The sequence below is a fragment of the Coregonus lavaretus genome (genome assembly GCF_964263955.1).
Source record: "Coregonus lavaretus genome assembly, contig: HAP1_SCAFFOLD_192, whole genome shotgun sequence".
NCBI classification, from domain to species: Eukaryota; Metazoa; Chordata; class Actinopteri; order Salmoniformes; family Salmonidae; genus Coregonus; species Coregonus lavaretus.
Window position 1 is genome coordinate 224,236 of NW_028157672.1, and position 13,832 is coordinate 238,067.

General features: G+C 46.2%; 1 protein-coding gene across 1 annotated transcript in view; it reads right to left on the bottom strand.

Annotated features, from left to right (window-relative positions):
- The window catches only part of LOC311125096 (uncharacterized protein), a 216,137-nt gene that overhangs the window by 177,520 nt on the left and 24,785 nt on the right, over positions 1-13,832 (bottom strand). The gene's annotated exons all lie outside the window — the stretch shown is intronic.

Below are 13,832 nucleotides of genomic sequence, written 5' to 3' on the forward strand. Positions count from 1 at the left end.
CGCTAATGATCAAATCCAGAAAAGAGCAATTAAATTCTACAGCCACCTAAAAGGAAGTGATTCTCAAACCTTCCATAACAAAGCACTCACCTACAGAGAGATGCACCTGGAGAAGTGTATCCTAAGCAAGCTGGTCCAGGGGCTCTGTTCACAAACACAAACAGACCCCACAGAGCCCCAGGACAGCAACACAATTAGACCCAATCAAATCATGAGAAAACTAGAAGATAATTACTTGACACATTGGAAAGAGCAACAGAGCAAACTGGAATGTTATTTGGCCCTAAACAGAGAGTACACAGTGGCAGAATACCTGACCACTGTGACTGACCCAGAATTAAGGAAAGCTTTGACTATGTACAGACTCAGTGAGCATAGCCTTGCTATTGAGAAAGGCCGCCGTAGGCAGACCTGGCTCTCAAGAGAAGACAGGCTATGTGCACACTGCCCACAAAATGAGGTGGAAACTGAGCTGCACTTCCTAACCTCCTGCCAAATGTATGACCATATTAGAGACACATATTTCCCTCAGATTACACAGACCCACAAAGTTTTTGAAAACAAATCCAATCGTGATAAACTCCCATTTCTATTAGGTGAAATACCTAAAATACCACAGTGTGCATCACAGCAGAAAGATTTGTGACCTGTTGCCACAAGAAAAGGGCAACTAGTGAAGAACAAACAACATTGTAAATACAACCCATATTTATGTTGATTTATTTTCCCTTTAATACTTCAACTATTTGCACATTGTATATAGCCAATAATATAACATTTGAAATGTCTATATTCTTTAAAAACTTTTGTGAGTGTAATGTTTACTGTTCATTTCTGATTGTTTATTTCTGTTGTTTATTGTCTATTCTACTTGCTTTGGCAATGTACAGTGGGGAAAATTTTTATTTAGTCAGCCACCAATTGTGCAAGTTCTCCCACTTAAAAAGATGAGAGAGGCCTGTAATTTTCATCATAGGTACACGTCAACTATGACAGACAAATTGAGAAAAAAAATTCAGAAAATCACATTGTAGGATTTTTAATGAATTTATTTGCAAATTATGGTGGAAAATAAGTATTTGGTCACCTACAAACAAGCAAGATTTCTGGCTCTCACAGACCTGTAACTTCTTCTTTAAGAGGCTCCTCTGTCCTCCACTCGTTACCTGTATTAATGGCACCTGTTTGAACTTGTTATCAGTATAAAAGACACCTGTCCACAACCTCAAACAGTCACACTCCAAACTCCACTATGGCCAAGACCAAAGAGCTGTCAAAGGACACCAGAAACAAAATTGTAGACCTGCACCAGGCTGGGAAGACTGAATCTGCAATAGGTAAGCAGCTTGGTTTGAAGAAATCAACTGTGGGAGCAATTATTAGGAAATGGAAGACATACAAGACCACTGATAATCTCCCTCGATCTGGGGCTCCACGCAAGATCTCACCCCGTGGGGTCAAAATGATCACAAGAACGGTGAGTAAAAATCCCAGAACCACACGGGGGGACCTAGTGAATGACCTGCAGAGAGCTGGGACCAAAGTAACAAAGCCTACCATCAGTAACACACTACGCCGCCAGGGACTCAAATCCTGCAGTGCAAGACGTGTCCCCCTGCTTAAGCCAGTACATGTCCAGGCCCGTCTGAAGTTTGCTACAGTGCATTTGGATGATCCAGAAGAGAATTGGGAGAATGTCATATGGTCAGATGAAACCAAAATAGAACTTTTTGGTAAAAACTCAACTCGTCGTGTTTGGAGGACAAAGAATGCTGAGTTGCATCCAAAGAACACCATACCTACTGTGAAGCATGGGGGTGGAAACATCATGCTTTGGGGCTGTTTTTCTGCAAAGGGACCAGGACGACTGATCCGTGTAAAGGAAAGAATGAATGGGGCCATGTATCGTGAGATTTTGAGTGAAAACCTCCTTCCATCAGCAAGGGCATTGAAGATGAAACGTGGCTGGGTCTTTCAGCATGACAATGATCCCAAACACACCGCCCGGGCAACGAAGGAGTGGCTTCGTAAGAAGCATTTCAAGGTCCTGGAGTGGCCTAGCCAGTCTCCAGATCTCAACCCCATAGAAAATCTTTGGAGGGAGTTGAAAGTCCGTGTTGCCCAGCGACAGCCCCAAAACATCACTGCTCTAGAGGAGATCTGCATGGTGGAATGGGCCAAAATACCAGCAACAGTGTGTGAAAACCTTGTGAAGACTTACAGAAAACATTTGACCTGTGTCATTGCCAACAAAGGGTATATAACAAAGTATTGAGAAACTTTTGTTATTGACCAAATACTTATTTTCCACCATAATTTGCAAATAAATTCATAAAAAATCCTACAATGTGATTTTCTGGATTTTTTTTCTCATTTTGTCTGTCATAGTTGACGTGTACCTATGATGAAAATTACAGGCCTCTCTCGTCTTTTTAAGTGGGAGAACTTGCACAATTGGTGGCTGACTAAATACTTTTTCCCCCACTGTAAACACATGTTTCCCATGCCAATAAAGCTCTTTGAATTAAATTGAGAGAGAGGACAGAGAGATAGAGATAGAGAGAGAGAGAGAGAGGAAAGAGAGAGAGGGGGGTGTAAGCCAAGTTGAGCCCAACAGAACAACCCCAGAATGACTAAAATATCACAGTGAGAGAATTAACTACTATAGCGGTGAGTTGAACAGTAGTAGAAGTGTTAGCATTGACAAGGGGAAGGTTACGCCGATAGGTAATGGTTAAATAGATATAGGGCATTGTGAGAGTAAATTAAGATCCTCTTCAAAAGAGGTTTCGGAAGATGGGCAGGGACTCCGCTGTCCTGACTTTAGGGGGAAGCATGTTCCACCATCGGGGTGCCAGGACAGAGAAGAGATTTGACTGGGCTGAGCGGGAGCTGCCCTCCCGTAGGGGTGGGAGGGCCAAGAGACCAGAGGTGGCGTAATGGAGTGCTCGGGTTGGAATGTACGTTTTGAGCATAGCCTGAAGGTAAGGAGGGGCGGTTCCCCTTGCTGTTATGTAGGTAAGCACCAGGGTCTTGAAGATGACATGAGCTTTGACTGGAAGCCAGCGTATGAGGAGCGGGGTGACATGGGAGAATTTGGGAAGGTTGAACACCAGGCGGGCTGCAGTGTTCTGGATAAGTTGCAGGGGTTTGATGCCAAAAGCGGGGAGCCCAGCCAACAGCGAGTTGCAGTAGTCTAGACAGGAGATGACAAGTGTCTGAATTAGAACCTGCGCCGCTTCCTGTGTGAGGAAAGGTCATACTCTATGGATGTTGTAGAGCTTGAACCTGCAGGAACGAGTCACTGCTTTGAGAGAACAACAGGGAGTTGTCCAGGGTCATGCCAAGGTTCTTTGCACTCTGGGAGGGGAACACTGTGGAGTTGTCATGGAGAGGTCTTGGAGTGGGCAGGCCTTTCCCGGGAGGAAGAACAGCTCCGTCTTGTCGAGGTTGAGCTTGAGGTGGTGGGCCGACATCCAAGCTGAGATGTCTGCCAGGCATGCAGAGATGCGTGTCGCCACCTGGGTGTCAGAAGGGGGGAAGGAAAAAAGTAGTTGTGTCATCCTCATAGCAATGATAGGAGAGACCATGTGAGGATATGACAGGGCCGAGTGACTTGGTGTATAGAGAAAGAGGAGAGGGCCTAGAACCGAGCCCTGGGGGACACCAGTAGTGAGAGCATGTGGTGCAGACACAGATCCTCTCCACATCACCTGGTAGGAGTGACCTGCTAGGTACAGTACAGTAGCAATCCAGGAGTGTGCAGAGACTGAGATGCCCAACCCTGAGAGGGTGGAGAGGAGGATCTGATGGTTCGCGGTTTCAAAGGCAGTGGATAGATCTAGGAGGATGAGAACAGAGGAGAGAGAGTCAGCTTTGGCAGTGTGAATAGCCTCCGTGACACAGAGGAGAGCAGTCTCAGTTGAATGAGCCGCCTTGAAGCATGACTGGTTAGGGTCAAGAAGATTGTTCTGAGAGAGACAATCCAGAGACACTTTTTGCTGACTATTATAAAAATGGGAACGTAAGCAACTTAATCTTCCACACAGACCATCCCCAGCATGGTGTAGTGCTATATTAACACACTACCCCTCTGTCAAGAGGGGGGTGGGGGGGGGGGGGGGGGGGGGGGGGGTGTTAGCGACATGTAGAAACTCAGGATACTAGACAATGAGGGCTCTGAGTCAGCCAATGTCAACCTGTACAACTCTGGAACAGTATTGGTACAGGGCAACCCCAAACAGTTTCAACGGACTTCCACAGAATCAAAGAGGGAGCGCAGCAGGACAAGATCTCTCTTCGTGAAGACTCGAGCGAGTCAGACCAGACCTCTTCCTTAAACAACCCCACAGACAAGCAACCCCAAGCAGAAAGTCAACCCCCCCAGCACAGAGCACTACTTCCTCACTGAAATGAAGGATAAATTCACCCAGCTGGAGGTAAGGCAGGTGGAGCTGGAACAGCAGGTGATTACACTACAGTCAGCACAGACCCAGACAACATTTCAGCACAACAACACACCCTTAACTAGACCTGGAGAGCTGGAGGTGGAGAGAGACATGTCTGCACTCTGGACTGTGGTGAGACAAACATCAACACGAGAAAGAGCAGGAGCAGGAGAAGAACAGAGCACTAAAGGAGAGGATCAGAGTGCTGGAGGAGAAGGTGAGAACGATGACGGGTGACAGAGAACAACCCATTAGAGAGCTGGCCACCCCCACAGAGAAACCAGGAGAACAGTCCACCCCAGACCCTGACCTTAGCCTCAACATCACAGCAGGACAGATAAATGAAGAACCCCAAGCCCAGGGGACCCCACCCCTCCTAGCACCCCCCCGTCAGCCCCCTGATAGCCCTCCTTACGACCCACCCACACCCACTGAGGGCACACACATGCCACAGATTGTACTACTTATGGACTCAAATGGGAAATATATACAAGAAAATAAACTTTTTCCCAAACACACAGTGTCTAAACTCTGATGTCCAAAAACCCAGCGCGCCCTATACCTTCTGTCTGAAGACCAACTAGGGTCACCCAACCACATAATTATACACACAGGCACAAACGACCTGAGAGCATAGCAGGAAAGGGTGGCCACAGCACAGACTTCATCCACTTTCCCCAACTCATGAGTGATTACCTCCACCCTGCTACCACAAAAAGACTTCGACCCTGCTACCCTACAGCAGGTAAACACAAGTATTTCCTGTGACTGTGCCTCAATACCAAATGTTTACCTGGCCCACCACTCAACCCTGGACTTGAACAGCCTTACGACCAGGTCCACCTATACAAGGCAGCAGTGCCCACCTTCGCCAGGACCCGAAAGCACATCGCCCTCAACCACAGCCCCAACACCTCACACAGGAGCAACAGATCAACAGACACCCCACCCAGACCAGCGAGACACTCTTCCAGACCTGTGAGACCCCCCCCGACCTACACATAGAGGACCCACACCGAGAGGACCTACATCCAGACCACAGCACCACCAGCCACATCCACAACCCCCCCCCAAACCATGCCCACACCCCATTTAGGTCCCCTCAGATCAGACCTATGCTCCTCCTGCCCACCCCATGCCCCCCACTCCCGCAAAGAGGGCCTGAACATGAAAGTCACACATACGTCCAGGCCGTGATCAGGCAAACAGGCCCAACCCCCACTCTTGCACTAGCCCAAGCCAATGGCATGTACCAGATGCTCAGCAGGCTCTGCTCACACTTACTGATCTGAGGCCAAACCACACAACCAACAACATTAGACACTTTATGGAATACAAAGCCTTCATTGTCTCATCCTGGAATATCCAAGGCCTGAGGTCATCTGCCTTTGGCCTAAAGAGCAGGAACCTGGACTTCACAAAATACATTTGAAATACAGACATTGTCATCCTACAAGAAACATTGTATAGAGGAGACAGACCCACTGGTTGCCCTCTAGGTTACAGAGAGCTGGTAGTCCCATCCACCAAACTACCAGGTGTGAAACAGGGAAGGGACTCAGGGGGTATGCTAATTTGTTATAGAGCAGACCTAACTCACTCTATTAAATTAATCAAAACAGGACCATTTTACATTTGGCTAGAAATTCTAAAGGAAATGATCTCAACAGAGAAACATTTTCTCCTGTGTGCTACCTATATCCCCCCCACTAGAATCCCCATACTTGAATGAAGACAGCTTCTCCATCCTAGAGGGGAGATCAACCATTTCCAGGCCCAGGGACATGTACTAGTCTGTGGCAACCTAAATGCCAGAACTGGACAAGAACCTGACACCCTCAGCACACAGGGGGACAAACACCTACCTGGAGGTGACAGCATTCCCTCCCCCATATGCCCCCCTAGACACAACTACGACAACATAACCAACAAAAACAGGTCAAAACTCCTGCAGCTCTGTCGCACACTGGGTATGTACTTTTACGGTAGGTACACCTATAGCTCATCTCTTAGTAGTAGTACTGTAGACTACTTTATCATGACTTCAACCAGAGTCTCTCAGAGCATTCACAGTCAGCCCACTGACACCCTGTCAGATCACAGCAAAATCACAATCTACGTGAACAGAGCAATAATCAACCATAAGGCATCGAAGCTGAATAATATTAAGAAATGCTATACATGGAAGGAGGGTAGTGTAGAAACCTACTAAAAAACTATTGGCCAACAATAAATCCAATCCCCCCTAGACAACTTTCTGAACAATACTGTATATTTGACCTATCAGCTAACATATCAAATTTAAATTCCAGCAGAAAACCTAAGACAACTAACAACAATGAGAAATGGTTTGATGAAGAATGCAAAAACCTAAGAAAGAAATTAAGAAACCTATCCAACAAAAAACACAGAGACCCAGAAAACCATAGCTTACTATGGTGAAACACTAAAACAATACAGAAATAAACTACGGAAAAAGAAGGAACAGCACATCAGAAATCAGCTCAATGTAATTGAAGAATCCATAGAATCAAATCACTTCTGGGAAAATTGGAAAACACTAAACAAACAACAACACGAAGAGTTATCTATCCAAATTGGAGATGTATGGATAAACCACTTCTCCAAACTTTTCGGCCATATAACAAAGAACAAAGAGCAAAAACATATGCATGATAATTTATCAAACTTAGAATCAGCTATTAAAGACTACCACAACCCACTGGATTCTCCAATTACATTGGATGAGCTACAGGACAAAATACAAAAAGGCCTGTGGTGTTGATGGTATACTAAACAAAATGATAGAATATACAGCCCACAAAATAAAATCGGCTATTCTTAACTTCTTCAACATTATCCACAGCTCTGGCATCTTCCCTAATATTTGGAACCAAGGTCTGATCACCCAAATGCACAAAAATTTTGACAAATTTGAACCCAATAACTACCGTGGGATATGCGTCAACAGCAACCTTGGAAAAATCCTCTGCATTATCATTAACAGCAGACTCCAACATTTCCTCAGTGAAAACAATGTACTGAGCAAATGTCAAATTGGCTTTTTACCAAATTACCGTACGACAGACCACGTATTCACCCTGCACACCCTAATTGACAAACAAACAAAACAAAACAAAACAATGGCAAAGTCTTCTCATGCTTTGTTGATTTCAAAAAGCTTTTGACTCAATTTGGTATGCTATACAAATTGATAGAAAGCGGTGTTAGGGGGAAAGTGTATGACATTATAAAATCAATGTTCACAAATGACAAGTGTGCAGTTAAAATTGTCAATAAACACACATATTTATTTCCTCAAGGCCGTGGGGTGAGACAGGGATGCAGCTTGAGCCCCACCCTCTTCAACATATATGCAAATGAATTGGCGAGGGCAATAGAACAGTCTGCAGCACCCGGCCTCACCCTACTGGACTTGGAAATCAAATTTCTACTGTTTGCAGATGATCTGGTGCTTCTGTCACCAACCAAGGAGGGCCTACAGCAGCACCTAGATCTTCTGCACAGATTCTGTCAGACAGTGAATCTCAGTAAGACAAAATAATGGTGTTCCAAAAAAAGTCCAGCAGCCAAGACAACAAATACAAATTCCATCTAGACACCGTTGCCCTAGAGAACACAAAGAATTAAACCTACCTCGGCCTAAACATGAACACCACAGGTAACTTCCACAAGGCTGTGAACGATCTAAGAGACAAGGCAAGAAGGGCCTCTGCATGCAGAATTCTGCAAAAATATACTTTGTGTACAACGCAAAACCCCAAACAATGCATAAAGAGCAGAATTAGGACTATACCTGCTAGTTATCAAAATCCAGAAATGAGCTGTTAAATTCTACAACCATCTTAAAGGAAGCGATGCCCACACATTCCACCACAAAGCCCTCACCAACAGAGAGACAAACCTGGAGAAGAGTCCCCTCAGCCAGCTGGTTCTGGGGCTCTGTTCACAAACACAAACAGACCCCACATAGCCCCAGGACAGAAACACAGTTAGACCCAAACAAATTATGAGAAAACAAAAAGATAACTATTTGACACAATGGAATGAATCAACCAAAAAACGGAGAAAACTAGAATGCTATTTGGCCCTAAACAGAGAGTACACAGTGGCAGAATACATGACCACTGTGACTGACCCAAAATTAAGAAAAGCTTTGACTATGTACAGACTATGTACAGACTCAGTGCCACAACCTCTCGTCGGGAGAGGTTGTGTTTCCTCTAGCAGGAGGTAAGCTTGGCTTCTCATATGGTGTTGAGTAAAGCTTAAACCATGTATTTAGATCGTAGGTAGGTAGTTTATTTAGGTAGTTATTGTAGGTTTCCGTAGGTAATTATTGTAGGTATTTATTGTAGGTAAGTTTTGTTTACGGCGGAGCCCGGCGAAGCACGAGGCTAGCTAGCTAGCGGGTAGCTACTGGTAACGTTTATTGGTAATTATCTGTTTAGTGCAACGGTGGAGAGTTGTTTCCAATGTTAATGTGCCAGCTAGCCAACGTTTAATTTTTGCTGCGTTATGAAAGGAACTAGACACGGACATGAATTATCTGTTTAGTGTGTTAACACACTCTTGGTATGCTAGCTAGCTAGCGGGTAGCTACTGGTAACGTTTATTGGTAATTATCTGTTTAGTGCAACGGTGTATGGAGGACTAAAAGTGCCACAATTAAATAAATAAATACACCATTAAATAATTACTTAAATGTGTCATTAATTAATTCAAATTAGAATTAAATACATAAATGTGTAATTAAATGTATCATTAATTAATTCAAATACCGATTCATTTTATGTAAAATACATATATAATTATTTCACTATTTACATTTACATTTCATGATCCTGCATTGCAGTGATTCATGAATTACTTAAAACTGTCAAACTGACCCATCAAAGTCAGTGGGTGGGGCTAACGCGAATCTAGTCTGATCCATTGCTTTGGTCTGAAGTAGAGTAGGCCAACCTGGATAGAGACAATGGAGGATCTCCGTGAACTTTCCAGGGAGTTGGTTAGAGACATTTTAAACTTAGCAGAGGATGTAGAAGCAGGACCTTTTAGACATTTTGTCCTGCACCTCACACAGCGTCTCAACATTGGGGCTAGCAGGACCGAGTCTTCTCTTGATTTTTAGCCGTTGCAATGAAAGTTCTGTTTAACCGTGTAACTAAACCAACGTAGAGGTGAATAGCGCCACCCAGTGTATTGGAATGTGTTCAGTAGCTCTGCATCAATCCATTATCCGGAATTGATTTGTCTTGGCTTGATGCAGAGGGTAACCAATCAGGCGTTAGGTTCCGCCTACCAACTTTTGATGGGTCAGTTTGACAGTTTTAAGTAATTCAGGAAGCACTCCAACGCAGGACCATGAAATGTAAATGTAAATAGTGAAATTATTATATATGTATTTTACATAAAATGAATCGGTATTTGAATTAATTAATGACACATTTAATAACACATTTATGTATTTAATTCTAATTTTAATTAATTAATGACACATTTAAGTAATTATTTAATGGTGTATTTATTTATTTAATTGTGGCACTTTTAGTCCTCCATAACGGTGGAGAGTTGTTTCCAATGTTAATGTGCTAGCTAGCCAACGTTTAATTTTTGCTGCGTTATGAAAGGAACTAGACACGGACACGAATTGTCTGTTTAGTGTGTTAACACACTCTTGGTAGTTTGTTGTAACCAAGTATTGGTGCTAAACTGTGTGTTATTGGATGCTAGCATGCTAGTTAGCTATGGCGTCATAGCTAGGCATCGTGGGCTGTTGTGGGTAGTTACTGTAGGTTGGCATTGTTTTTCGGCGGTGCCGGGGGTAGCACGAAGCTAGCTAGCTAGCCGTTCTTCAAACAAAGTCAACACAGTGGCCATTGCTAGCTAGCCAACACGACCAGCTAACTGTACTGTAGTAGCTAAAATACAATATATCTGTGCTAGCTAGCCAACGTTTAATTATTGCTGCGTTATGATAGGAACTAGACACGGACACAAATTATCTGCTTAGTGTGTTAACACACTATTGGTGGTTTGTTGTGACCAAGTGTTGGTGCGAAACGGTGTGTTATTGGATGCTAGCATGCTAGTTAGCTATGGTGTCATAGTTAGCTAGCTGAATAAAGTGGGTTGAGTCTATTCCTTTAAACATTGAACCGCTGTGGTTCACAACAATTCTGATTTCTAAAGGTGGAAGTTGGTAGAGTTTTTGTTCGGGTGGTTCAGTGAAACAATTATAGTTTCTGAGGTAGAAGTTTTTTGGTGAGAGGGCCCTGCTCTCTCCTCTCCCTGATGTTTAGCTCATTTCATTCCGATCTCCTCTGCATTATTGTAGCCATTTGCTACAGCCTGTCAACTATGCCTCTGCCTATCCCTGTTCTCTCCTCTCTGCACAGGCTACACAAACGCCCCACACCGCGTGGCTGCTGCCTCTCTAACCTGGTGGTCCCTGCACGCACCCCACACCTGGAGTTCCAGGTCTCAGGCAGCCTCTGGAACTGCCGTTCTGCTGCCAACAAAGCTGACTTCATCCCAGCCTATGCCAACCTCCAGTCCCTCGACTTCCTGGCGCTGACGGAAACATGGATTACCACTGAAAACACTGCTACTCCTACTGCTCTCTCCTCGTCTGACCATGTGTTCTCGCATACCCCGAGAGCATCTGGTCAGAGGGGTGGTGGCACAGGAATCCTCATCTCTCCCAAGTGGACATTCTACATTTTTCCCCTAACCCATCTGTCTATCTCCTCATTTGAATTCCATGCTGTCACAGTCACTAGCCCATTTAAGCTTAATATCCTTGTCATCTATCGCCCTCCAGGTTCTCTTGGAGAGATCATCAATGAGCTTGACGCCTTGATAAGTTCCTTTCCTGAGGATGGCTCACCCCTCACAGTTTTGGGGGATTTCAACCTCCCTATGTCTACATTTGACTCTGCCTCCTTCTTTCCACTCCTCTCCTCTTTTGACCTCACCCTCTCACCGTCCCCCCCTACTCACAAGGCAGGCAATACGCTTGACCTCATCTTTACTAGATGCTGCTCTTCTACTAATCTCACTGCAACTCCCCTCCATGTCTCCGACCACTACTTTGTTTCCTTTTCCCTCTCGCTCTCCTCCCACACTACTCACTCTGCCCCTACACAGATGGTAATGCGCCGCCGCAACCTTCGCTCTCTCTCTCCCACTACTCTCTCCTCTTCCATCCTATCATCTCTTCCCTCTGCTCAATCCTTCTCCCTCCAATCTCCTGATTCTGCCTCCTCAACCCTCCTCTCCTCCCTTTCTGCCTCCTTTGACTCTCTGTGTCCCCTATCCTCCCGGCCGGCTCGGTCCTCCCCTCCAGCTCCGTGGCTTGATGACTCATTGCGAGCTCACAGAACAGAGCTCCGGGCAGCGGAGCGGAAATGGAAGAAAACTAAACTCCCTGCCGACCTGGCATCTTTTCACTCCCTCCTCTCTACATTTTCTTCATCTGTTTCTGCTGCTAAGGCCACTTTCTACCACTCTAAATTCCAAGCATCTGCCTCTAACCCTAGGAAGCTCTTTGCCACTTTTTCCTCCCTGCTGAATCCTCCCCCCCCCCCCCCCCCCTCCTCTCTCTCTGTGGATGACTTCGTCAACCACTTTGAAAAGAAGGTTGACGACATCCGATCCTCATTTGTTAAGTCTAATGACACTGCTGGTCCTACTCACACTGCCCTACCCTATGCTTTGACTTCTTTCTCCCCTCTCTCTCCAGATAAAATCCTGCGACTTGTGACTGCAGGCCGCCCAACAACCTGCCCGCTTGACCCCATCCCCTCCTCTCTTCTCCAGACCATCTCCGGTGACCTTCTCCCCTACCTCACCTCGCTGATCAACTCATCCTTGACCGCTGGCCATGTCCCTTCCGTCTTCAAGAGAGCGAGAGTTGCTCCCCTTCTCAAAAAACCAACACTCGATCCCACTGATGTCAACAACTACAGACCAGTATCCCTTCTTTCTTTTCTTTCCAAAACTATTGAGCGTGCCGTCTTTAGCCAACTCTCTTGTTATCTCTCTCAGAATGACCTTCTTGATCCAAACCAGTCAGGTTTCAGGACTGGTCATTCAACTGAGACTGCTCTTCTCTGTGTCACGGAGGCTCTCCGCACTGCTAAAGCTAACTCTCTCTCCTCTGCTCTTGTCCTTCTAGACCTGTCTGCTGCCTTTGATACTGTGAACCATCAGATCCTCCTCTCCACCCTCTCCGAGCTGGGCATCTCCGGCGCGGCTCACTCCTGGATTGCGTCCTACCTGACCGGTCGCTCCTACCAAGTGGCGTGGCGAGAAGCTGTCTCCGCACCACGTGCTCTCACCACTGGTGTCCCCCAGGGCTCAGTTCTAGGCCCTCTCCTTTTCTCCCTATACACCAAGTCACTTGGCTCTGTCATATCCTCACATGGCCTCTCCTATCATTGCTACGCTGACGATACACAACTAATCTTCTCCTTTCCCCCTTCTGATAACCAGGTGGCGAATCGCATCTCTGCATGTCTGGCAGACATATCAGTATGGATTTACGGATCACCACCTCAAGCTGAACCCTGGCAAGACGGAGCTGCTCTTCCTCCCGGGGAAGGACTGCCCGTTCCATGATCTCGCCATCACGGTTGACAACTCCGTTGTGTCCTCCTCCCAGAGTGCGAAGAGCCTTGGCGTGACCCTGGACAACACCCTGTCGTTCTCCGCTAACATCAAGGCGGTGACCCGCTCCTGCAGGTTCATGCTCTACAACATTCGGAGAGTACGACCCTGCCTTACACAGGAAGCGGCACAGGTCCTAATCCAGGCACTTGTCATCTCCCGTCTGGACTACTGCAACTCGCTGTTGGCTGGCCTCCCTGCCTGTGCCATTAAACCCCTACAACTCATCCAGAATGCCGCAGCCCGTCTGGTGTTCAACCTTCCCAAGTTCTCTCACGTCACCCCCCTCTTCCGCACACTCCACTGGCTTCCAGTTGAAGCTCGCATCCGTTACAAGACCATGGTGCTTGCCTATGGAGCAGTGAGGGGAACGGCACCTCTGTACCTTCGGGCTCTGATCAGTCCCTACACCCAAACGAGGGCATTGCGTTCATCCACCTCTGGCCTGCTGGCTCCCCTTCCTCTACGGAAGCATAGTTCCCGCTCAGCCCAGTCAAAACTGTTCGCTGCTCTGGCACCCCAATGGTGGAACAAGCTCCCTCACGACGCCAGGACAGCGGAGTCACTCACCACCTTCCGGAGACATTTGAAACCCCACCTCTTTAAGGATTACCTGGGATAGGATAAAGTAATCCTTCTACCCCCCCCCCAAAAAAAAATTGTGAAGTGGTTTTCCCACTGGCTATAGGG